At 42.5% G+C, this 27,699-nt stretch overlaps 1 long non-coding RNA gene across 1 annotated transcript in view; it reads left to right on the forward strand.

Annotated features, from left to right (window-relative positions):
* The first annotated feature begins 4,576 nt into the window (after positions 1–4,576).
* Positions 4,577–27,699, forward strand: part of LOC118145740 (uncharacterized) — a 43,666-nt gene continuing 20,543 nt past the window's right edge. Inside the window, exon 1 of the long non-coding RNA XR_004731114.3 lies at positions 4,577–4,859. This is a non-coding gene — a long non-coding RNA (uncharacterized LOC118145740). The remainder of the gene's footprint in view (positions 4,860–27,699) is intronic.

Here is a 27,699-nt window from a genome sequence, read left to right on the forward strand (position 1 = left end):
TGAGGCAGTTCTTGGTGATGGAAACAGAGTCAGTCTTATTTCTGGAAATTTGGATAAAAAGAAACCATTATATAAAGAATAAAACTTTGTCCTTTATTTGCCTTGGCAACTGAGGCTTTTTGACTTGAGTACAGTACAATCCTTTGGTATCTGGAGCCTGTGAGATTTCATGTTTCTAAAAAGAGTTTGCTCATGGCTGGCCCAGGGGTGAAGAAATGGAGGAGGGGACTTAATGCAAAACTCTGTTCTCTTATTGAGAGGCCCGGAAGTGTCCTCCTACCACCACCAAGTGGTGGTATAAGAAGTTCTAGTGTTCTTCCACCACCACCAAGTGTCCCTCTATCACCACCAAGTTCATCTCACGTAAGAAACTCTAGTGTCCCTCTATCACCACCAAGTTCATCTCACATAAGATTACCCCCAAGAAGCCTCTTCTGCAAGGTAAACTTGGTGGTGGAAGAACACGTCCAGGCCTCTCAATCTACCACACCACGTGTTCTTCTACCACCACCAGGTTCATCTTGCATAAGCAGCTCTAGCGTTTTTCCAAATTAATGGTGAGATGAACTTGTTGGTGGTGGAAGAACACTAGAGGGTTCTTGGAGGTGATTAGTCCTTTCTTTCTGACTCTTGGCCTAGGATGATGAGGAAGGAACAAGGGCAATTGAAGTAGCAAGGTAAAGATGAATTTCTATCAAAACTATGAAATAAATGTGGGTGCTCAAAGATGCTATGCTGAGGTAAGGTTATGGAGGTGGAGGTCTCTTGGTCAGAAGAAAGCAGGACCTGTTATGAGTAAGACCAGTGACTATAAAGCTGATATTGTTACCCCGATACGGATGATGTCTGTAATAGAACACCCCAGCCACGGAACAGGGCCGATTCAGGCTTGGCAAAGATTAAAGGACATTTTCAGGTTTTCTAGATTTTCTTTGGGCACAAATGGACCTGTATTTTGGTATCTTGATAAATGATCACAAAATTTTTGTTTCTGAAATATAAAAGGTGAATTGAGACTAGTGAGAAGAGGGATAGGTGGTAAAAAGGAGCAAACCCTAACATGCCCTGAAAAGAAAACACTATGCTAAACCTCAGGAGCAAGAAAGAGTGTATTGCCTTCACCGGTTGAAGGTATTTTAGTATGACATGACAAAGAATGAGGAATCATGAGAAACAGGTTCATGGAAATCCTTGCAGATCATTTTAAAAAATATAATAAATGAAGACCTTTAATAAATTTTAAACTAGAGAGTAAAGTGACATGTTCAGATTTGGAGTACAGGTATCTAACAATGGTAGAAGGCTTGAAGACAGAAAGTCTGTGGAACGAAACAGACAAGAGATGATGAATATCTGAGCTGCAACCTTGGGTGCAGGTATGGAGATGATGAGAAAGATTAAAAAACTAGAAAGGACAATTTTCCTTTCTAGCAGGTGCCACAACACCTGGCTAATTTTTTTGTATTTTTGGTAGAAACAGGGTTTCACCATGTTGCGCAGACTGCTCTTGAACTCCTGAGCTCAAACAATCTGCCTCGGCCTCCCAATGTGCTGGGATTATGGGTGTGAGTTGGGGATGCATGACTATGAAAGCGTGTGAGAGGGAGAAGACAAAGATGACTGCCAGGCTTCTGGATTAGATGGTGGGTCCATCACAGCAAAGGCTGAAACAATCAATTATATTAGGGAAATTAGGCAAGGGAGAAGAAGGTTTTGGGTAAATTGGGGCACCCATTTTTAGATATGCTGAGTATGAGGTATTATGAGAGAAGCCAGAAACGTTACCCATCTGAAGTTCCGGTAGGACATCAAGGCCGGAGACTTGGATTTAGGAGCTATTAACCCATGGGTGGCAAGGAAGGTAATGAAGTGGAGGTGTCTGCTAAGGGGAAGCCTCAAGCGTATATGGCTCAGAACACATGGAGTCTACGGCGTTCAGATGCTCACAGCATCAGAGAGTCATTAATTCCCTCCCGATTTGGACAGCTCAGTCAGATGCTGACTCAGCAGTTCAAGGTGAACTCCTTGGATCAGGTGGACAGCAAAACTAAGTCCCAGTCTTTCTAATAGTGCCATTTCTTGAAAAAAGGAGGTTCCCAGTGCCATATTGTCAGCGAGATGTTCCCTGCCAACTTCTCCACTCTCCTGTAAATGTGCAATGCAATACACATTTATGCAAAGTAACAGGGCCTCTCTCCTGGAGTCCTTTCCATGGTGGTAGCCATGGACTCCATGCAGCCATGTTGGGTCTGGACAGAGCTCCTTGTGGATAAGAACCAGGGCTGTATACACTTTGCTACTCTTATCTCATTGGTTTTTTTCCTCAAGAACTCTTTTACACATTTTCAATGCATGACATTGGCGGCGGCGGTGGTGGTGGATGTGTGTGTGCACATGTGTGTGTCTGTGCCGTTTTTGCACAGCATCCATTCTTACCTCATATAGGCTTGGCCAATGAATGAAATGACCTGAAAGCCAAGGTCCTCGCTAATATACCCAGGAACCTCACTGGGAATTAGTTTGAAAGATTAGGAGTATGTAATTTATTCTAGTTGGAAATTACTGTAGGATTTTATGCAAGGAAATGACATGCTTTTCAAATTTCTTTTGGTGGCATAATCAAATTCCATAATCAAAATAAGAGCCAGACTCCTCAAGAGTGTCTTTGAAAGGAGAATCTCACAGAAGGATAGGGGTCCTGAGACCTAGGGCTCAGCTTCTGCCTCTAGACACCCTTTTTTGTGAGTTTCTTTCTGACTTCTACTGTCTTGGCCAAATCACTTTTTCCTCAGACATTTTCTCTTACGTGTTCTCAATTCACCCCTAGGACAAGGTCCAATGTTCTCACCTGTTATTTTGAAATGTTATGAATGCTCAGTAACTCAAATACAACTGTGTTGAGATTCTGATTTTTGTTGTTGTTTCTTTTGTTTTTGAGATAGGGTCTCTCTCTCTCACCTAGGCTGGAGTGCAATGGCGCAATCTTGGCTCACTGCAACCTCTGCCACCCGGGCTCAAGTGATCGTCCTACCTCAGCCTCTCAAGTAGCTGGGATGACAGGCACGTGCCACAACACCTGGCTAATCGTTCTGTGTTTTTAGTAGAGACAGGGTTTCACTATGTTTCCCAGGCTGGTCTTGAACTCCTGAGCTCAAGCAATCCAGCTTGGCCTCCCAATGTGCTGGGATTACGGGTGTGAGCCACCATGCTTGGTCAAAATTTAGGTTTTATTATGACAATTATTTTATAGTAAATAATTATTGGGTGTTTACTCGATGCAGGGAATTATTTTGAGTGCATTACATGCAATCACTTAGTCTTCATAACAACTCATAAGATAAGTCCTATGATGACTCCCATCTTAAGAGTAATGAAGGAAGGTAGAGGAAGAGTAAATAACTTTTCCAACATTATTCAGCTAATTAGTGGTGGAGTGAGGTTATGAAAGAAAATGGTTTGCCTCCAGGTCTCTTGCTCTGTTACTCTAATAAACATAACATTTATCTAAGGGATTATGCAATCTACGGCCTGTCCTCTCAAGTTCACAGATCCCTTTCCATGAAGAGTCCATGACATGTGGGGAGTAATTTCTCTGTTTTTGCTTCTAGACTCGGCCCTGTTTCTGGATGTCAATTCAACACCCATCACCTACTTTCTACATTCTGGAGTCCTGCCCAAGGCATCTGTTCTGTCTGGGAGACTGTCGACAGGAATTATGTTCTTTTTCTGTGTTGAGCCTACCTCCATGAGGGAGCAGGTCCCAGCTCTGTAATTCCATCCAGAGAGCAAATGCAAAATACATTGCAGGGATTCCCCACCTGTTGGGGGGTCGAGCTGGTAATTTCCTGATTCCTTTAGTACAACTTTCCACTGTTTCTTTATTTTTTATTTTTTGCGGAGGGGTGGCACAGTTCTTGTAATGTTTTCTTGGCTGAACCATCGTGCCTGTAGCGATCTCCTCTGAATAGTTCATAAGTGCCTAGTGGACGGTGATCTGTCCTCTGCTTCTATATCACTTAATGCATATTTGCACACACTGGGCTCATACAAAGTGAGACGAATGAATGAGGGCAAAAGTAAAATTAATGTAGGTCAGTCCTGTTTAGCATCCAGCCTTCTGCCCTCATGTCCCCCTCTCTTTCTCAATTGTTTAATCTGTTGAACACTTTTAAAATCAGGTCACATAACTTAGTGGTACCTTAATATATTTTTCCAGAATCTTCTATTAATTAACTTAGTGATTTAACAACACTGGACTTTATTGTCATTTTATAGTGCTTTGCTAATCCTTCATTTTTATTCTCATTTTATTTCCCTACCCTCTAATCTGAAATAATTTTTTACTGTCTTCCATGCAGCACTTTTTATCCCTCATAATCAATACTAATTTCATCTTAAGATCATATTTTGAGATGGAGCTGTTTGCTTGGTTCAGGTTGGGAGATCAAGAGGCAGTTTGTAGAATCTGTGTTTTCAAAGGAAATTTCTTATTAAGATAATTATCTGCTAGGCTAGCAGGATAATTTCAATCACATTGTTGCAGAACTCACACGCGGATGTGTTTCCGCTTCAAGGTGACTCGGTCACTCTGCAAGAGAGACTGTCACAGCTTGGGAGAAGCTAGCACAGGCAGAAAAGGAAAGTAATCCAACAGGCAGGTGGCGTTCACCCCATTGCCCTGGATTTCTGTACAGTTGGCATGGCTGGGCTTGGTGTAGGAAGCCAGAAGCCCATCTCTCCAAGCTCTGGGAAGCATTTGACACGCTGTATGGAGTGAAGGTTCTAGGAACAAAGCCATCAGTGGGAAAGGGCCCACAAGAGAAAAAAGATGGGAGAGAGCTGGCCGAGAGATATCAAAGGTAATATTCAGCAGAATTGCAGTAATCTGAAAACATTCTTTGAATATTTGTAGGAAATTTATGCTCTAAATTCCAAGTGCATTGTGAATGCAAGCTTCTCTGTCATAAAAACTTAAAAAGGTTTCAGTAGAATTTTTTAAGATGAATAATAGGATTAACTTATTCATCACTTAAAAAGCTAAGTTCTTGCTATACAACTGCAGAACAGAAACAAAATTAAAAAAACATTTTTGTTCTTTCTGGAATCAGCATTTCTGAAAAATTCAGGATAAGCCTTTCTTTTCTTGGCTTTGTTTATTTATTTTATGGAGGATCAGGAGAATGTTATCAATTGGGTAATTATGCAAAGGTTCGCATGGGGAAAATGCAGAAAATGAACAAAACTCTGTAAAAAGGGAATATATATATATATATATATATATAGCATCATGGCTTATTTAAAAAGGAGGCCTTCTGATTTATAAATATATCATGAGATGATGAGGCTGGAGGCAGAGTGAGCATTCCGAGGATAGAAATGGTCTTTGTCTATTTTCTCTGTGTTTACACGAGTCTTTTTCTTTTTTCCTATTCTCTGTTTTAAACAGCTAAATGCAAACTGTCCTAGTATCCTTTCTCTCCCTCCCTTTCTTTTTCTTTCCCTCTTTTTTCTTCCATGTCATTTTTTCTCTTTCTCCTCCATCGGTCCCTTTTTCTCTCCCTTGTTCAATTTTCTTGCAAAATTTCTCTCTCAGGTAGCTCCAAGAATGCATACTGATTTTCATTTCATTTCATTTCATTTTATTTATTTTTATTTTAGATTCGGGGGTACGTGTGCAGGTTCATCATAAGGGCACACTGCATGATACTGGCGTTTGGGTTTCTATTGATTCAGTTACCCAGATAGTGAGCACGGTACTCTGTGGGAAATTTTTCAGCCCTTGTCCACTTTCCTCCCTGCATTTGGAGTCACCAGTGTCTTCTGTTCCCATCTTTATGTTCATGAGTATCTACTGTTTAGCTTCCATTTTTTAGTGAGAACATGTGATACTTGGTTTTCTGTTTCAGCATTAATTCGCTTAGAATAATGGCCTCCAAACATCATCCTCAGCAAACTGACACAAGAACAGAAATTGAAACACCGCATATTCTCACTCATAGGCAGGTGATGAAAAATGAGAACTCATGGACACAGAAAGGGAAGTACTAAACACTGGGGTCTATAGAGGGGAAAAGGGGAGGGCCAGTGGGAGGGGGAGGTGGGGAGGGATAGCCTGGGGAGAAATGCCAAACGTGGGTGAAGGGGAAAAGGAAAGCAAAGCACACTGCCATGTGTGTACCTACGCAACTGTCTTGCATGCTCTGCTCATGTACCCTAAAACCTAAAATCCAATAAAAAATTAAAAAAAAAAAAAGAATAATGGCCTCCAACTACATCCATGTTGCTGCAAAGGACATGATTTCATTTTTTATGGCTGTATTGTATTCCGTGGTGTATATAGACCACATGTTCTTTATCTAATCAACCTAAAATTACATTACTTTATTCAGGCTTTATTTCTTTTGGGTGAACTTATTGATTTGAATCCTCAGGCTCATAGCCGTAGGTAATCATTAAATATATTTTAATTGGTTTTCTTGCTATAAAGGTTCTATTATGCATTTTATGTTTTTCTTTCCATTATTTAATTTGATCTTCCAAAGCACCCTGGGAAGGAGATAAAAGTATCTCCCCTTGTTTTGTAGCCGGGGAAACTCAAAGATAACTTCACAGCTCAGGCTTCCTTGCCATGTGAATGGAAGACCTCAGAACTGGAGCCATGTTTTAAAATATCAAGCGTGTTGCCCTTTCCACCTTTCCAACTCCTGTGAAATTCTGCAATAATCTCCTAACTTGTCTCCCACTTTTACTCTTGTGTCTCTGCAAAGTGTTCTCAAAGTAGAAGCCCAAGCAACCTTTAAAGATGCAGATCTGATGTTGCCATACATTGGTGTAAAAGCCTTCACATTACTCATGGATAAAGACTAGCATATTTAACCCACTTGCAGGCTTCATATGGCTTGACCCAGGCACCTGCCTCCCAGACCTGTCCCTTATTCACCCTTTTGCTCTCCACTTCAGCACATCACTGTTCTTTCAGCAGCTTGGTCTGCTCTGCCCGCTCCCACCATGGGCTCTTTATTCTCTCTGTGTGAGATAATCTTTTCTTCCCCTCACTGCCTTCCAGTATTGGCTCAAGCATTGATTCTTTTAAAAAAATCTCTGGGGCCAGGCGTGATAATCATGCCTGTAAGCCTAGCACTTTGTGAGGCTGAGGTGAGTGGATCACGAGGTAAAGAGATTGAGACTATCCTGGCCAATATGGTGAAACCTTGTCTGTACTAAAAATACAAAATTTAGCTGAGCATGGTGGTGCACACCTGTAGTCCCAGCTGCTCAGGAGGCTGAGTCAGAAGAATCACTTGAACCCAGGAGGCAGAGGTTGCAGCGAGCCAAGATCACACCACTGCACTCTGGCCTGGCAACAGAGTGAGACTCCATCAAAAAAAAAAAAAAAAAAAAAAAAAGAAAGAAAGAAAGAAAGAAAAAAGAAAAAAAGAAAGATTCTATTTTTACCTCCATCACGGGTCAGATCCCCTTTGTCTATGATCTCAGAGCATGGTAGAAATTTCAGCGTCATTGGACAGAATATTACATACCTTGCACAAATGTTTGATTAGTATATATCTCCTCTAATAGACTTTAAGCTCCATGAGGCCAGAAGTATGTCTTTGTTTGTTTGTAATTTTATCTCAATAGATGCACAAAAAGTATTTATGACAGTGATAGTGAAATTGAGCTCTGCAGAGGCCCAATAAATATAATTTTCCTATGTGATTCATCATAGGAGGACGTCGCTCTGGATCTGTTCAATTTAACAATTTCTTTAGAACACAGTGATTGATTAAGTGTGAAACACAATGATTAAGTGTGAAAAACAATGATTAAGTATGAAAATTGAGGACAGTTCAAGATAACCTTGAGTATTAAAATGAGAAGGCAGGAGGACACAAGTCTCCAAGAGTAGAGTCAAATGCTATGACTGTGGTGACGTTTTTCCCAGTCCACTCGGGCCCAGTGGGTGTTTCCTGCTCTTTCCCCAAACCACCGTGTACACTCTGATTATTTAAATGACTGTCTTCATAAGTTGACTCTGACCTTTGCCTCTTGAAACAAAAACTGTGCCTGTCCACCTCTTCACATGACTTCTTACATGGTGGGCATTTAGCTAGTATTTGTTGAATGAATAAATTTGAACTTATTAAGGAAAGCCAGACCATACCTATATATTATCACAAAGTGTTGACCTAGGAAGTGTTGGGCAAGGGTTGAAAGGATGTTAATGGATGGATCATGAGTTCACTGGGAGTCAGTTGTGACATCCTTTGGTTACATCTTCCTCCTGTAATACATTTGTTTCACTGAAAGGCAATGAGAGATAGGTCTTGAGAATCTGATTGCTCTTATGGTGCTCATCTCAGATTCATTTTATCTTCCACAGAAGACCTGTGGTAAAAATAATGGTGGGTTTTGTTGTCATACAAATCTTGGTTCTACTTCTTGTCACTTGTTGGGTCTGTGACTTCAGACCATTCTTGTCACTTGTCGGGTCTGTGACCTCAGATCATGCTTGTCACTTGCTGGGTCTGTGACTTCAGACAATCCTTCTCATTTGTTGAATCTATGAGCTCAGACAATTCTGGTCATATGTTGGGTCTGTGACCTCAGACAATTCACTGGGACTTCAGATTGTTCACTATGGAATAGAGATAATAATATCTTTCATTACCCCGTGAATGTTCTCAGCCTGTCCTTTTCCTACTCGACATAGCCCCAACCACCCCATCAAAGACAATGTCTTTGTTGGCAGCCAGTACAATTTTTCTTCCTCCTTCATCCAAATGAGAATTCCGTCTTTGACAGCTGGTTCTACAGTTTTTGTGATGTAGAATCAACTGAATGAATAGAAAGGGACTTGACTAGAAAAGTGGGAGGTAGCAGAGAAAGAAATGAAAGTCTAGGACCATGTGGCAGGGACTTGTTGGGAAAAACAGCAGAAGAGAAAGGACTTATAGAGTGCCTACATAAATTGGTTATGAGTAACATATAAACAAAGAACAACAAACTGCAGAAGGCCACAGGAGGCCTCTGAGGAAAAAGGCCTCTCCATGCCTCATGTTCTGGTGCAGGGTGGCCTAGGCTCTGTTACCATAAATATGGTGCTCAAGGATGTAAAACCCCTTCGTAGCACTACGACGTAGCCAGACTTGTAGGCTCCTTGTAAGGTCCACGTTCCACCAGCTGCACATAGATAATAAGCTAAAGATAACCACGTGTTCTTGTTTTGTGAAACTCCCAAACCACCACTGTTATCAATCCTTAGGATGACACACCAGTTCTGGCTCACTGATTCACCCATCACTCCAGCCCTACCCTGTAGATCAAAGTGATTATAAAAAAAAAATTGTGTGGATGATCAGAGCTCGGGGCCTTCACTGCCTCCACCAGAGTAATAAAGTGATGGCCCCATGGTCCCACTCTTTGCACTCTTAATTTGTCTTTTTCTCATTCCTTTGTCACCACCAAACTCAGGGTACCCACAGGTGACGTAGGGCTGGCTCCCTATATTCTGGTGCCCAGTGTGGGGCTCATAGATTTCTTACGTTCTGGCATCCAATGTGTGGGGCTCTGGGATCCCTACAGGGCTCCTGGAGGAACCTGAGGACACTGGAAGGGGAGGTTCTAAAGGAGGGCTCCATGGTAGCTGCGGGGCAGGGGAGAGCTGGAGTTGGGGGTCAATGTGGTTTGGTTGTTTGTTTCGGGGAAGTGTTGCTCTATATTATGAATTGGATTCCCTTTTATATAGTTTAAAGAGTTAAAATTGCAATCCTCTTAATCCTTATTTATGACCTGCAGACTATGATGGTTTGAATGAATGGACTACTCCAGAATTGGGTAGGGAGAGGCCCAGATCTTATTAGGTGTAGACCTAAATAAGAAAATGCATGCAAAGCCTGTTGGACATTGCTTGAAACATGGAATACACTTAATACATTAATCCCATTGTCCTCACATCTAGTGGTCTTAATGACACCATCCTGGGTTAGGTTGACAAAGCGATGTGGCAGATGAAGCAAGTCACTAATGCAGATCACACCTAATTCTCCTTTTGCTTCAATTATTTTACTATTTCTAGGGAAAATGGTGTTTGGCCCTTGAATTATTTGGATAATTGATGAGTGGCCACTTTACTTGCCCTAAAGTGAGAAAGTACGGCAGGGCCGTTGCAAATTCGGCTCTGCGGGTTGCTTTTCTTTTCTAGGCTGTTGACTGAAAATGGTGAATAAGACCTGATATTCTCACACCAACTGCCAATCATGAGTTAGATCCTTGGGTCCCATTGGTTAGATTTGAGGTGGTGTGTAGGTCAGCCTCTGGGGCTGCAGCTACATGATGATTCAAACTGCCAGAGCTGGGCTGATCTTTTCAATTGACATTGGCAGGTTCAGGGCTCTGTGGAAGGGGATGCAGCTCTGAATGGCAGTTAAAAAAGGAGAAGAAGCAGAACAAGAAGAAGAATAAATCAAAAACAAATAAATAAAACACAAGAAGAGAAAGGAGATTTCAACATCAAAGGAAATAAATGCTATGAAAGATAAAGAGAAGATTCTGACTATTTAGTCCTCATTGGTGGCTCCCGTTGCCTCTCCCTTTTGACACTCTTGTCTGCATTCTGGGGAAAACAGAGGAAAACATTCTCACTGATTTTTGTCAAGTGAAAGATGCTTAATATGGTAATCAGTTCCTTCTAAGGAGCATGTGAGTAGAAGCTCAGCCCCAGCAGCAATGATTATACAGTCCCTAATTGTCTCTGGTGTCGGCTCAGACCAAAAAAGATGAAGGCAAGAAAGGGGGAGCCACCAAAAGAGGGAATTTTAATCATGTACCATGGGGCATTCTGAACTTCTCAAACCATGGGGAGGAAAGCTGTTGATGGGGGAACTGTACAAATCCTAGTTTTTAACTTGACACTCAGTGAAACTGATTTTTGATCTTTGCTTTTATGTTTAATTTTTATAGCTTGATTCCCCCAGAAGGATTTGGGCACTTGTTTAGGAACCTGTGTTGAATCCTAATCTGTTTCTTTCCTCATGAAGTTCTTCCAGTGAAGTTTTGTTAAAAAGCATGAGAGATGACCTTCAAATAGGAGTGACCAGCTCCTGAAGCTTAGCTCAGGGCGTCCACCTGCCCAGCGCAGTAACACCAGGTATCCACACCGAGTCTATGGCAGGCAAAAGGAAGGTGTTAACTTACAGGGCATCAAGCAAAGAGGCCCAGGCAGCTAACACTTAAATCTGACCTCTTTGATGGTTTGCAGGTAAGGGTTTTTAAAGGCAGCGGTAAATTTCAGGAAAGCAGAAATTATAGGCAAAAATTGTTAAATTCAGACAAGAGGTTTTACCTTGGTTTTGGCCTGAATGGGTGGGATATCTTGAAGGTGCAGGGGTTACAGGTCAAAGGTGAATTCAGAGACTTTCTGATTTGCAATTGGTTAAGGAAGAGAAGCTTTGCTTAAAAAATGGGGTCAGTAGAAAAGAGTGCGAGCTCCAGCTAGTGGGTGTGACTTCCTCCGCCCTTCAGGAAGAAATTTAGAACAAAAAAGGAGATCAGGGTTCAGCCTTCAGTTCCCCTTTATCTGAGGTCTATGTGCCAGTGGATTTGTTTGGTGGGGATCTGGGTTTCTGAGAAACAATCAGGAACATATCTTAAGATGGTATCTATAACTTCTATAAGCAACCAAACATCTCCTGACTCTACCTTCCTTGGCTGTTGTTTTAAGTTACTATTATCTTCTGGCTTATCAAGTTACTCATTTACTTTTTAAGGCAAGTCAGGTGCCTGGAGTTTCTCCTTTGAAGGTATTTAAGACTTTCCTTTGTGTTCATGCTGGCTAGTAGGGAGTACAGGCCTATTAGAAGGGTCTCTGTTCCATCACAGAACTAGGCAGCAGCAGTTGCTGTTCTCTCCTCTAGGCCAATAAAAATAAGGCTTCACTCTTAGATGCATTTGGGGGTCATTCCTGAAAAGCGAATATTGCTAAGAAGCCCAGACAACATCTCTCACTATCCATTCACCATCCAGCCATTTAACCCTTTACCTGGAGGCAAAATCACCTGTTGGAAAATGTGAGCTCTGGGCACAAATGACCCGCCCAGTTACTTGCTAGCTGTGTGGCCTTGGGAAAGGGAGACAGTTACCATCTACTCAGAGGGGTTGTTGTGAGGATATGCATCTGTGGGGATAGGCAGGCAGACACATTGTATTAGTTTGTCTTCACACTGGTGATAAAGGCATACCCAAGACTGGGTAATTTATAAAGCAACAGAGGTTTAATGGACTCACAGTTCCGTGTGGCTGGGGGGGGGGGGTCTCACAGCCATGGCGGAAGGCAAAAGGCAGGTCTCAGATGGCAGCAGACAAGAGAAAATGAGAGCCAAATGAAATGGGTTTTCCCCTTATAAAACCATCCGCTCTCATGAGACTTACTCACCATGAGAACAGTGTGGAGGAAACCACGCATCATTCAATTAACTCCCACCAGGTCCTTCCCACAACACATGGGAATTACGGGAACTACAATTCAAGATGAGATTTGGGTGGGGACACAGCCAAACCGTATCAGACACTGAAAGAGAAATGGAAAGAGAGAGAAAACAAGAGTGCCCAGCTCAGTGCTGGTGACATAACAGACACTCAAAACAGGTAGTAGTGTTCAGCCTCCCTGCAAACACAGTGCCAACTCTAAGCTGGCACTAAGCTAGGTACTGGCATAGAAAAAAATGAAGTATGTGCATCCTGGAACAAAACCGTTTGGGTATCTAACATTATTTTAACTCTCCTGCATATAGAAACAACAGACTACATCATGATCTTCGCAGAGGCATCAGTCAGGCCTGAGGTGGTTGTATGGCACAGGAAGCCGGCGGGCATTTTCAAACAAAAGGTTTTAAGAAAAATCTCATCTTGCCACTCCTTGAAGGACTGCAGAAGAAGAAGGACTTTGGTGTAATGATGACTCTATATTGTAATTTCTTAAAAGAATTGTTCAGTCTTAATTGAGGAGTGATTAATACATAAATTTCAGGCATCCGTAGCAGGGCTTAATGGAAGAAGATATTTTGGGGTGGGAGAAGGGATGGAGACTTTATGAGTGTCCCATAAATCAGTGCTTCTGAAACTGTACTGTGCACAGACAGCACTCAGGAATCTTGTTAAAATGCAAATTTGTAGTTGGGCTGAGGTGGGGCCTAAGGGCCTGAATTTTTAAAGTCCCCGGGTGCTGTTGGTGCCACTAGTCCTGGACCAGTTTGAGTAACAAGGTGATAAACATAGCATTTTGGTAGCTATGTCTACCCCTAGAGTGAGGGAGCACTGCCCCTCTGTCAGCAGGAAGGAAGGTGTGATTCATCAGGCTTCCTTCTTGGACTACTTTTTCTATTCCATTGGACCTGCTTCAGCTAAAAACCCCACTTGATTCATCAAGTAAACTCTCTCCAACCTCCTAGACACACATCTCCCAGAGAGACACTGAACAATGACTCCTTGGGGGCTTCTATTTGAAGCTCAGCAGGTGAGAGATTGCACAACTTTCTTGGATTGCACCAGCAAAAATTCTGTCTCTGATGGCTGCAGCTCTTCCCATGTTTGGACAACAATGATTAAAGGCCCATGCATTTCCAGTGAAGTGTTGATGATTGGCTGGCAGACTTGAAAACACCCTCTTTTCCAGAGGTTGGTAAGCATTGGGGAAATATTTTTTATGCTGAGCAGGACTATGTAAATTTCCCATCATCTGGAACAAATTGCTGTATGGGTACCTGGGTTGTGGAGAATCAGGCGAGAAAAGGCTACTATTCTTTGAAAAAATAAAAACCGACAGAGCAACCTGACTTGCAGGTGAGGGAAGCGCAGCCACAGGACCCTAGGGTGCTGTGGGGCTTCCCTGTTCAGTTGTGGGAAGCAGCATTCCCCTGGTAGTGTTGAGAGGAATAGAGGGTGAAGCCCACTGGCTAGAAACCCAGAAAGCAGAATTTTGCAGGAAAAATGGAAAAATGTTCACTCTGAAGAGGGAAGAGAGCTTGGTATGGACTCCACAGCATGTGAATCACACTGTAGCTCCAAGTCCCAGACATAGTCATGATTCCATTTTATTTTATTTATTTATTATTTTAGAGACAGGGTCTCCCTCTATTGCCCAGGCTGGAGTGCAGTGGCACCATCATAGTTTACTACAGCCTCAAATTCCCCAGGCTCCACCCCAGCTTCCTAAAGGGTTCTGACTACAGGGACATGCACATGCAGTCAGCTATTTGTAGAGACAGGGTCTGGCTAGATTGCTCAGGCTGTTCCCAAACTCCTGGGTTCACTCAGCAGTCCTTCCACCTCGGCCTTCTAAACTACTGGGATTCCAAGTGTGAGCCACCATGCTGAGCTCCAGACACTAGTAACAATAACTAAAAGCTGGTCCTCTGCCAAGAGCCTTTAAGTGCTGGGGGCTATGCCTAGTTCTTATTTGCATTACTCCATTAATCCTCAGAGCAATTCTTTGAAGTAAGGTAGGTGCTTTGTTAGCTCCATTTTGTGGGTGCAAAAATTGAGGCCTAGAGAGGTGAAGTGAGTTGCCCAAGAACGCGGAGCTGATAAGTGGCACCCATCATAACTGCAAAAACCCGGCAGTATTCTGAGGATGCAAGTGTTTGCAGATTGGGAAGCAACAGGGATGGGCTCCTGAAGCAACGGGGATGGGGTCAACAGGTCTCTTCTTTGGGAGGCCCTCCTCCTGGCAACATCAGCCTGCCTCTCACTGGGCACTGACAGGACTTCTGCTGCCCTGTTTTTGGGCACTTTCCTCCCCACCCTCAACCCTCTTCCACCCCACCCAGGATTGGTTCCTGTCCTCAGTTCTTTTCTCTTAGGAATGTCCCCCCGCCTTTAGCCATCAGAAGCCACATGCCCCACTTTCATTGCCTCTTGTCTGTGACACGAGTGGTGGGGGAAAGACTGATAAAACCGGTCCATGCTGCTTAGAGTGGGCTGGCTCCAGCAACCTGATGGCTTCCCTCTTCCTTGGCAAGGGGACCCTTGCCAAACATGACACAGGCAATACAATAACCAGCAGAGCCCTAGTTCCTGAGTTAGTGATACACAGCTCCTGCCCCTCCCCAGGCCAACAAGCTGATGCACATCATGCACTTAACCCAGCACAGCAGCAATAAAGATTCATGCTCTCCGCACTTCACGCCACGTATCAGTCAGTGCTCTACCTTGCTTTTGGTCGGCTTCTTCTCCTGATGTTCTCGACTCTTTAGAATGTTGCTGCAATATGTCATGTCTTCCCATTTCTCTAACAATTTATTTTCTTTGAGTTCTTCTCTTCTGTCCAGAATTTTACTGTTCCTCTTGTGGAAGGTGGAGAAAAACGTGCCCCCCTAAAGATGTATTCACGACTTGTGAATATTGTCTTCCATGGCAGAGGAGTGAATATCATCTTCCTTGGCAAAAGATGTGATTAAGTTAAATTTGCTGAAAGAGGAACTTGTCTTGTATCATCAGGGTGGTCCTAAATCCAATCATAAGTGACTTTATGGAGAGAAACCGAGGGAGTTTTGAAATTGACACGCAGAGAAGGTGAAGCTAGGGACTGACATTGGAGTGTTGTTGCCAAAAGTCTCAGAGTGCCCACAGCCACCAGAAGGAGGAGGAGTCAAGGAATAGACTTTCTTCTAAAAGCTACAGAGGGCGCATGGCCTGCCGACATCTTGATTTGGGGCTTATGATTTCTAGAACCATGAAAGAATGAATTTCTGTTGTTTGGTGATGCCAGTTTATGGCAATTTGTTATGGCAGGCCTGGGGAGCAAATGCAGCAGGTCCCTGAGCCCTGGCTCTCTGCTGCAGCAGCTTCATTTATTTCATACCTGCACCATCTCTCTGCTCTGAAATGGTTTCAACTGCCCTGACAAGTCCAGATGCAGCCTCTTAACTGTCTAATGTCTAGGCCAGGCCTGTGATGTTCCTTCCTCTCTGATGTTACTTCTAATTTTGCCCATCTTTTCTGTGTAACTGTTCCTTTCTTTCAGGCTTCCTTTTCTCTGTCAATCTTTGAAGCACTGGCTGTCATCTGGATTCCCCTTTGTTGGCCCACTATCCTCTATGTCCACATCCCCTACTCATAAGATTTAGCTAGAACATCCATTGATGTGGTTCAGATATTCATCCCTTCCAAATGTTGTGTTAAAATTTGATCTCCAGTATTGGTGTTGGGACCTGGCGGGAGGTGTTTGGGTCACAGACACAGCGCTCTCATGAATAGCTTGCTGCCGTCCTTGCAGTGATAAGTGGGTTATCACTCCATTAGTTCCCAGGAGATCTGATTGTTAAAAAGAGACTGGCACCTTCTTCCCTTCTCTCTCTTGCTCTCTGTCTCCTACGCAGCATGCTGGCTCCCCTTCCCCTCTGCCGTGACTGGAAACTTCCTGAGGTCCTCGCCAGAAGATGCCAGTACCACACTTCTTGTACAGCCTGCAGAACTTTGAGCCAAATAAACCTCTTTTCCTGCTAAATTATTCGGCTTCAGGTATTGTTTTATAGCAATGCAAATGGACAAATGGACTAAGACCCATGGATATTGGCGAGGACTGTGTTCGAGTCTTACTGCAAACCTGAATCACTCCTCCTCTTCTTCTGCTCCCAACTGCTACAACCTAAGCTGACTCTACCTCTTTTGGTTTTGTTAGAATCAAGAGTAGCAACCATCCACTGCCACTAAACCAAGAAGCAAATTAAATTTATCAGTAGAAGCCATTGATACAGCAGGGCTCCTGTACAGGCCTTTAATCAAGGCCCTCATTGGCCGCTGTCCTAGCTTTTCAAACATTCTTTGTCTTATGCTGTAGGGATACAGCCAGAGCAGGGACCAGAAAAGGATTCTCTGCCCCTGGGGGTCCTATAGGCCTCACTCAGACTTTCTACCACGTTATTCCAGTGCTTATCCAATAGTTCCTGCAAAAATGCAGGGCAGTCCTTCAGCACTAGACCAGCCCCCTGGCCACTGTCTCACCTGAGCACACCACACCCTCACTATTCACGCTCCTGTTGCTAACAAGGAAGAGAGGATCAGCAAAATTCTGTGAGAGGAGCCTGGGACTGGCGGCTTCATAGCTCAGGAACAGGTGGGAAGAACCACACAGCTGCAACCAGAGCCTGGGAAGTGTTGTCATGTATAACAGGCTAGGCCCGGCCTTTATTATTTTTAGTCACCTTCTATCAACTTTTAAAGCTGGGAATCATTTTTCTGATTATACTTACTTAGGCCAAAAACAGGATGTAGGTATTTTCAGCATTCAAACAGCCTTCCCGGACTAGGACAAGCTATTAGCTCTCATCACGTGCACAACTAGCAGATCTGTACTTCCAGCCTAGGCTGCTCCTTTGAACTTCAGCTGAAAGTTGTTCCTGCCTTGTTACCCTGCATACTCCTCAGGCTTAGGTTCCAAATGAAATTAATTCTCTTTCTTCCCCTTTATTTAAAATGTTTTCCTAAATTAATTAGCTTACTAATCAGCAACCCCATCCAGCAGTGACTGATGCTGGAACCTGGGAACCGCTCTGGACTCCTCCCTCTCTCCTTCCCCTGTTCTAGCCTTCCGTGGTTCCTTCTGCAGTCTTCCTAAATCTTGCCCCCACCCTTCAGTGCTACAGTTCACTAGGCCATATGCTTCTGTCAAGTTTTCCAACTCCCTGTATTTCACTTTCTTTTCCATAAAACAGAAATCTTCATAGAGGCTTCCTGGTAGAGTTATTGTAAACATTAAATATGTAAAACTTTTAAGGTCTTTGAATGGTGTCTGGCACATAACAAACACTCCATGAATAGTAGTGATATTATTAAAGTCTTAACCGTCTTCTATCTATTAAACTACTGTGTTATTGACAGTGGATTGGGCCTTCTACCTTATTTTGTCCTGTTCCAATCTATTCTTTCCAGAGCTACCAGCGTGATTGATGATTTAACACACAAATCTAATCATATCACCCCTTTTAAAAACCTCTTCAATGGTTTTCCCATTACTTACAGGATAAGAGAGTTTCCTAACAAGGCAAATGAGCTCCTCCGTGACATGACTACTGCTGGAATTCTCAGCTTCAACCCAGCATTTCTGACACATTTTATGTTCCATCTGCACTAAACCATGAAAAAATCACTTAATTATGGGAAAGCAGGTGCTCACAGGATCTTTTTCTGGTGTGCCCCACTCCACCTTCAGCCCACACCTTTCTTCCTGTGCCTAACCCTCATCAGTTTAGGACTTATTTGAGGTGCCCCTTGATCCCTTTCTCACCATCTTTAGAGACTGGGCCAAGTGCCCTAACTTACAGCCCTGAGTATACTGGTATAGAATGTAACCAGCTGCATAGGGAATTACGTGTTTATCTCCTCTACCTCTTTTTCTCTTTTGAATCCCAGTGTATGGCGTGGGACATAGTGAATGTTTCCAAAATGCTTGCTCTGCTTAATTGTCTCCTCGGTTTAGGATAAGCCAAAATTCCAGAGTGGCTTCACAGAAGTCATAGCTTGGCCACTTTGATGAACTGGGAAAGCCAGAGAGAAGGCCTGCCATGCTCCTCCACGCAGGCTGAGCACTGTACACCTCCAGGGCTTTCCACGCAGGTAGACAGCGTGTTTGGCAGCTCCTGGAACTCAGTGGGGCACTGGCCCTCCAGGAGAGGCCACGGCAATATGAACACCATCATTAGGAAGCCATTGCTCTGAACACCATTAACACAAAACATGTAAGGTCAGCTAAGGCAAACGTTCTAGGTAGTAAAATGCTAGGACCAGAGGGCAGAAAACTGAAATACCAGAAGGAGACAGCGTTTGGGGAATAGAACGTCTGTGGGGGTGGCCTCCAGAGGCATAGCTGCAAGGCACAGGCACAGGTCCAGAGGGGCCCTCACTCCAGGTAGATGGTGGGGGATGCAGGGACTTCAGCTGGGTTGCCTGCTTCTTCCCCTATATAGTCATAAGGGATAAGCCTTCTCAGTCCAAGACAGAACATGAAATTGAGCCACACCAATCATTGCCTGTCTGTGGCCCTATCAGGTATGGAGGGCTGGACTTAAGTCCTGACAGGAGAGATGACCCATCGGAACCACAGAGGGGTGACATAGGCACATCTCGGTCATATGAACACTGTGGGGCAGGTAGTCAGGTGAGGGAGGCATTGTCACAGTGGCCATGGGTGCCCAGGCCATCCTCAGGTGCTTTCTCCCAGGACGGAGTGGAAGCTAGAAGCTGTCGTCACTGATACGGTCCTCAGGCAGCAGAGCCTGGGCACTGGGATGCTGGCTGGGGAAGGCAGCTCATTCTGCACCTCATACTTTCAGTGGGAGTGTCATTTTAAAGGGGTTTCTAGGAAAAACAAGACACTCTTCCCCATGGAATGTACACATGGATCACGAGAGGTTTCCTTGTTTCAGAAATATTCAAATGAGTAGTTCAGGAAGTAAGGCAAGGCAAATTGCACAGGCAGGCACCTAGGGGAAGGCAGAGGCAGCAGCCCTCAACCAGCTGTGTGTGCCCAGGACTGCAGAGGATCCTGGCAGGAAGGCAGAGAACCCCATCCCTATGGAGACCCTCATCCCTCCAGGCTCTGCTCATGTTCTGAAGCATTTACTTGTCAGGCTGCAAGGCCCCAGAGCGGCTCTGCTCTCTACTGCCCTCCAAGCAGGGCTGGGCCAGGATTCTCCCTTTGCTTCAATGTTTTCCAGGATTTCCCAAGAAGATCCCATACTCCTCAGTTGCCTGTCCAAGGGCTTTGTGCCACTGTCTGTCACTGACACACTTCCTGGCATCCAAGGAGCAGTCGAGCAGCACAACAGCTGCCTGTCCCTTTTTTGGGCTCTTTTTGTACTGGTCTTCAACCTTTCCTGGTTTGCTACCCCAGATGATGGCGGATATTCCAGAAGAGCTCTCTTTGCCTCCTGTACATTGGCAGAGAAGCAATTTATCACTGCATTTTTAAAAATCCTCATTAAGGCAAATTAAGGCAGCAAAGCTGACAACAGAGGGTTTTTGAAAAAAATCATGTTCATGAAATATTTATTAAAACAGCCATTGTAATAAATATTTGAAAACCAGTTATTAACGTTAAATCATATCAGTGTCAAGCATACGTTACACGCCGTCTGTTCTGCTAATTGAGTGTCAGGGTCAGATGCTCCGTCTCCTGGTGGGTCAGCAGGAGCAGCATGTCTGTGAGCCGTGATAACTTCCCAAAGTCTGCACCAAACACTGCTCCAGAACCAAGATCGTCCAGCAATGGGGGAGTTTTGGGAATGTGGGGCCTTCTCACAGCTTCCTGCCCACCTATGGAGACTAAAAGGAAAGGGGCTTGGGACAAAAAAATCAGCACCAGGAGGGGAGCTAAGGGATCCCTTAAGACAGAGAGCTATATCTGCCAGAATTGATGATTTCTTTGGAGATGGGAGTAGTAGGATTATAGAATGATTGAATTCTAGGAAACACTAGAGATACTATGGAATAAGCCCTTTCAGCCAGCCCAGTATGATTTAAAACTATGCCACACCTGGTTTGGCTTCTATTTGTTTTTCTTTTCCTTCTCCATTAACACAACATGTCCATTTGTGACTCCAGTCCATCGTGGCAGCTGTAAACCCTGTGTCCCCCGACGATGTCCCCCCACGGACATTTATAAAGATGCTATGGGCACCCTGCCCTTGCAGCCTCAGCTCCAGCTTCCCCTCAGACAGTCCCCTTGTGTCTTGCTCTCAACGTTATTGGCCACTATCCTGCTGCATGTTTGCTCTTTTCCACTTTAACCTTCCAGATTGTGTTTATTAGTTTTCTTTAATACAAAGAAATTATGAAGACTGAAGCACAAACAACCTACAAACCGAGGACAGACATAGTGATTTAAACCCTACCTTTGAGGTTCATCAGTATCACTGTCGGCTTCCTTACCTGTCTACCTGCCTCTGTCCTGAGCACTGTCCAACGTGTTCATTCCCCTGCGGAGTCACTGACTTTTCTTCCATTCCTGATGCTCTCCGAGCTCCTCCTTCTGCCTGCAGGGCTGTGGAATATGCTGTTCCTCAGCCTGGCTTGCTGTCCCCTCAGCCTTAGCCATCAGCTCCCTTCTCTCTCTTGTCACAGCTCAGGTGCTACCTTGGGCTTCCATGGCTCCATGTCCCTTGTATAGACTTCATCACAACTTGCTATTCAATGTGGGACTATCAGGCCAATGTCTGTTTTTCCAACTAACTGGATGATCCATCAGAGACAGAATTCATGTGATTTATCCCCTCTCGAAACTCTAGCATTTAGCACAGAGCCTGACACTTAGCAGGTGCAAATAAATGTGTGTTGAGTGAATAAATTAATGAGTGAATAAATAGGTGGATCCTCTCACAACTAATATGTTCCCTCTGGATATTTTGCCTAAGTTCCTAAATTATGACATCATTTAAACCCACACACAAACGCATGAATATATATAAAATGTGTAAAGCACTATATGTGATATCATTTATTTACTACATAAAACCAAACAATATGGCATATTTCTGTGTAATTATTTCCACTAAGGCAGGACTCTCTGAGGCTCAGAAAACTTAGGTTATTTGTTTGGGGTCATACAATTCATAAAGAGTAGATCCCAGGCTTCTGATTTTATGCTTTCTCTACTACATCTTGCTGCTTCTTATAAAGTTAGACGACTTGCGAAATGCTCAAGTGCATAAGTCATAGTGACTATATGGATATAAAAAATGAGTTTTCTTTGGGCTATCTGTTCCTCCCTTGCTCATGTCTTAAGACTCCCACCCAAGATTCCTGACAACTGGGTCTAAGGAAGGTCCACTGTGTCTATAAAAACATGGATAAAAGGCAATGGTAGAAATCACATCTGAAAAGTGGAACATCAGCGTGCGTTCTTCTTTTCACAGCAGAGTCCTGAGAAAGCTAGGAGCAGGGAGCTTACTTAAATGGAGTCAAGTTTCTGAGCCCTTAACAGTTCAAAGCCTGCAAAGATGCCATTGCAATGTACCAGTACACATAATAATAATAAAGCTGTTCAAACCTTATGAGGGGCAAAGCCAATGATTATTTTTCAATATAATATAAACTCAGTGATTTACCAGCAGTGCAAGATAATTATCCCATGAGCTTTCCTGAAAGAATAGAATAAATGTACAAACCACAGTCTCATATGAAGCAAAGCAAGAAAATAAATCTTAATGTCAGGATAATAACAGATACAGTAAAATCAATATTGATTATTTAGAGAAAAAGGCAGTAAAAATGTTAAGTTCTAACGCTAAAATTATACTAAAAAGCTAGAGTTTAAACACAGAGTATGGCTCGGGACTGCGTATAAAGCATTTTCTGAGCACCAGTACAGATATTTTATTTCTAGTGTCAACATGCTGTGCTTTATGGGAGGATACGGCTGCATGTTTAGAGGCCTTAAAAGCAGAAGGCTGTGATAGTCCCAACAGTTTCGATTAATTGGGATCTCCTGGGGTCTGTAAATCTCTTACCTTTGTTTTTGGCCCTGTCATATTTCTCCATGGCCGTGGGGAACAAGGATGGAGATATATGTGTCCTTCACATTGATATAAGTGTAAAGAAGAAACAAAGAGCAGAAACTGTCAGAAAAAAAGTAAACTCAGCTCCTCTGTAATACAATGCATAACGCTAGGCAGGTCACTCACTTGTCTTGCTGCTTCTGTGAAGGGAAGGTATCTTTGCAGCTGGGATAAAGAACCACTTATCCATGGAGGCTCTGCAACCCACAGAGTAAGGAGACGGAAGACCAAGTGTAAGTAAAATGCAAGATAATTTAGTTTATTTTAAAACAGAAAGTGTGTTGAAGCTGATTAAGCATATCCATTTTAACAATGTGAAAGCACAGTCCAGTTCAGCAAGACTGCACCATGTGTGCTAAGATGTGCATGTGTGCACAGATGCAGAGCACCTTTCCAGTGCTGTTGAGATGAGGGGATCGGAAGGGGACCGGGGAGGAATGGTGACAAAGAATGCACTTGCAGGAGCAGGACAAAATGGAGCTGGAAGAGAGAGAGATGGTTGCGTAGGGGAAGATGCCCATAACAGAAACAGGCCAGGATCTGGGAGTCTTGCCCCTGCTTCTGACTGCTTTCTTTTTGTTTTTATTATTATTATTTTAGTTTAGCTTAGTTTTATGTGACATAAATTGTATATGTTTATGGGGTACAGTGTGATATTTTGACAGATGTATACATTGTGGAATAATTCAATCAAGCTAATCAATATATCCATCACCTCACCTACTTATTTTTTTGTGGTGAGAACATTGAAAATCTCTTTTAGCAATTTTGAAAATATATGACATTATTATCATTGTGATTATTAATTTTTTTTAGATGGAGTCTCACTCTGTCACCCAGGCTGAAGTGCAGTGGCAAATCTTAGCTAACTGCAACTTTAGCTCACTGCAACCTCCACCTCCCAGGTTCAAGTGATTCTCCTGCCTCAGCCTCCCAAGTAGCTGGAACTACAGGCACCTGCCACCACGCTCTGCTAATTTTTTTTTGTAGTTTTAGTAGTAAAGACAGGGTTTTACTATGTTGGTCAGGCTAGTCTTGAACTCCTGACATTGTGATCTGCCTGCCTCAACCGCCTAATGTTCTGGGATTACAGGCATGAGCCATCATGCCCAGCCGACATTATTAATGTAGTTACTATGCTCTGCAATATATCACTAAGACTCATTTGTCCCATCTAAGGGAAACTTTTCACTCTAAACTACATCTCCCTTTTTCCAACCTCCTCTTTTCCTTGGCACCTAGTAGGTATTATTCTACTTTCTTTTATAAATTAGGCTTGTTTAAAATCCACGTATATGTGAGATCGTGCAGTATTTTGTGCCTGACTTATTTCACTTAACCTGATGTCCTCCAGAGTCCTCTATGCTGTTACAAATGGCAGGGTCTCCATCTATCTGAGGCTCCACAGTGTCTTATTGTGTATGAATATCAACTAATACTCAGTATCTCTGGGCCTCAGTCCTCTTTCCTAAAATAAGGAAGAAAGGGAGAGATAACACCTCAACCCCAATGCCTCCAAGTCTATAGTGTTCTGGAATCCCAACATGTTCCTCACCTGGGCTCTATACCTCAGTGATGCTTCCTATTATCACATCAAATCCACCTTTAATGTTGTCTATTCAGCTTTAATCAAGATAATATATGCATATTGTAATAAATCAAATGTTATGAACAGTCCCTGGCCCCACCCTCTATGCCCTCTATTACCAGTCATTTCTATCCTTTTAGAGTGGTGATTCTCTCTTGATTGTGCTTTCCATTGACCTGGGGCCTTTCAAAAACCTCAGCACTCCAACCTCACCCCACTGGAATTAAATCAGAATCTCAGGGGTGGAACACAGACATCAGTAATCTTTAAGGCCCCCAGATCATTCGTTGTGTAGCCAGGGTTGAAACCATGTCCTAATCTAGGGCTTTGAAATAGAACCTAGGAACAATGCTTAAAACTTCTTCATTTATCAATTGTGGTTGGTCTTAATTTACTTCTTATATAAATGATGAGAAGTTAGGTTATCAATGCTCCTCCTACACACACACACACATTGGTGTTATATATATATATATATATATGTTTATAATATATGTATGTATATATGTATCTTCTCAATATTTAAAATTTTTATTGTTGCTTTTTAAAAGATTACCCTATTTGGTTACACTAAATATATATAAATATATTTAAATTCTCATTTTTACAGCATCAACTTTTGATGGTATCATTTGATTATTTTCTGGTGGACGTGAAGGTATTGATGTCTCTAAATCTTTATTTTTGATTTTCTTCCACTACTGTGTCACACTCTTTTTCTCATACTTTGTCAAGGCTGATAAATCATTCACATGCTGCACTGCAGCCACAAACAAGGCTTCTGTTCTTTGTCCACAGATTTTCTTTAAAAATTGAAAATTAATAAACAGCATTTACATTATTCTGACCATGAAACAAATTTTTCAATCTCCGGCCAAGGAGAGGGATAGGATTATATTTCCTTCTCTATTGGAGGTCCCTCTAGGAGACTATTCCTAGATTCTAAGTCAAACAGATTCTTTTCTTGCACCCCATCATTTGCTTAAAATCACCCCTAATTTACACTGTTTCCTATTTAGAGCATGCAGTTGTATAATTTTTTTGTGAGAAATTCTTATCATTTTTAATTTTTCGTTGGTTGTACCATTGTCTTTATCATGCCTTTTGTTACTTTTCCCTCTCAATTATACCTTCCGTCTTCATGAGTCCTCTATTTGTCCAGTCCAGTCCCATCCTGGAGTGCCATCCTTCTCCCCCCATCTCTGTGGATCACTTTTAGTCTCCATACATAGCAGTCAAGATGAATGACCTCTGCTGCCCACTTAAGTGGGATTTTCTGTTTTTAGGATCAAGTTTTTCTATTATGGGTTTATCCCTATGATGGAGTCCATTCTCAAACAATTTCCCAAAAACTTAGGAAGTAATATTTTTTTATCCTTACGTTCTAAAAGCAACTTTATTCTACTTGTTGATAGTAGAATATCATCTAAGTAGCAATCATCTAGACTTAGTTGATTGTCTAGATGAGCATAGAATTCTGGATTAAAATTATATTCCTTCTAAACTTTGAAAGCACCTTTTCATTGTTTTCCTGCATCCAGGTTGCTAACTGGGAATCAGATGGGATGCATATTTGATTTTCATTCTTTGTAGGTAACTTTTTTTTTTTTGGTCTATCTGGAAGCTTTTCTGTCTGTCTGTGACATTATGTTTATATACAGTTCTTTTTCTTTGGATTCTGCTGGACAAGCTAAGAGCTCATTTATTCTAAAATTTCATGTCTTTGAGCTCTGGAAACTCTCATCTCTTGTTTGATCGACAGTCCTTCCCAAACGTTTGTTTATCCTTTCTTTCTATGTAGGATGTGCATTAGTTGGATGGTACATCTCTTGAATTACTCCCATGTAGCTTAGCTGTCCTCATAATTTCTTTTCTTTGACTCTGTGCCTTGTACTCTAGGAGATTTTCTTAACATTGTTTTCTACTCATAGCACTTTAAATTGTCAGTTGCATTTTTAATATTTATGAGCTCATTTTTACACTCCCATTGTTCTCTTTTCATCATGGAGAAAGTATCTTTGTAAATCTCTCTGAGATGGTGATGATGATGATAATGGTGAAAGTTCTCATCTGTTTCTTAAATCATGTCTTTTTCTTCCAGAGTCCTTTATTTTTTCTCTCTTTCCTGCTTCTGGTTCTCCTTATTTACAAACATTACTTGTTTAGTTATTAACACTGATGAAAGAATAATTGGGAATTTTGCTTTGAATGGCATGGGGAAGAGCCAGAAGAAGAGTACCAACATGCTTAACTAAAAACTCCAAGTTTCCACATTTTGTTCAGTTTCCTTAAGGAATTTTTCTTCTATTTTTTGTTTTGTTTTGTTTTTTTTTTCAGTGTAACTACTCATTCTGTTATGCCTGCTCATTCCCGGCCCAGACCCTTGTAGAGTTCCATGGGGCAGTCTAGACCTCACTTCATCTGCTGGCCTCTTTAGGTGATGGTGTTTTATACTTGCTTCATTAGACAGCCTGCTTTCTGTCTCCAAGAAATGTATTAAAACTTCTGATTGGCTGGTGACACCCCCATCTCCTAGCCCTCTTTACTTAGCTAATATGCCAGTTTGTTCCTTTTCACACTTCGATGCGTTTGTTTCAATTGTTCTTTAGACAGGACTGGAGGTAACTGTGTATGTGCCTAGCCTACCATTTTAATCTTAGCAGGGTACTTTAATTTGTCAAATTATTGCTAGATAAAATTTCCTCAATTCTCATATAACCATAATTCTTTTGAATTTCTGTTCCGGCTAGGACAGCTATCAGCAAAAGAAAAGTATTTTCTGGGCTCAATTGTCAGGAATCCAAGCAATATTTACCTAAGCCAAATGAAACCCAGCCAAGGTTTGTAAGATCATTTCTTCTATGATGGGCACACACTGATTATAAAACCACAGTTCCAGAGAATTGTAGAATCAGGTGGAACCTTTTGGTTTATCTGGTAAGAGCTTCTCATTTTAGGAGTGAGGAAGCTGCACCTAGGGACACTCACTAACCTGCACAAATCACACAGCAATGAAGCCAAATCTTCAGACTCTCATTCCACTGTTGTTTCCACTATACCAGTCTTAATTTTAATTAAATTGCTATCGATTAAAATATAATCCCAATTCTTTAACTGGTGGTTAAAAGGCTGTGTTTGAATAGGCACAGCTCAAGAATGACTAATGTGATCACGTAAGACAATCATAATTTCCAACAGCAACTTAAAATAAAATTCAAACTTTTTAGAATGTTTCTGTGGGGATCACATGGTAGACACAAGATGTAGACATATTAATTTTTCCCTCTGGTTTCAATATGGAATTTTTTGGGGGTCTAGACCTACAGAATCATGGCCTTCAATGGCCCCTCCAGAGCAAAGCAGTGTGAGACAGAGATCCTGGCTGCTGTCAACAGGGAGTAAGTGCCTTGAAGGCGGCCAAGGGAGGGTACCTCCCCAAGCCAATGGCTCCTACTGCCATACTGGACAAGAGATCTATGGCCTCAGGCTTCCCAAGAGATTTCTCTAAAGGAAAGTTAATAATTTGTGTTATTTACAAAGCAAATCATCAGAGTTAGCTGGAGA

The sequence above is a fragment of the Callithrix jacchus genome, chromosome 10 (genome assembly GCF_049354715.1).
Source record: "Callithrix jacchus isolate 240 chromosome 10, calJac240_pri, whole genome shotgun sequence".
Lineage (NCBI taxonomy): Eukaryota > Metazoa > Chordata > Mammalia > Primates > Cebidae > Callithrix > Callithrix jacchus.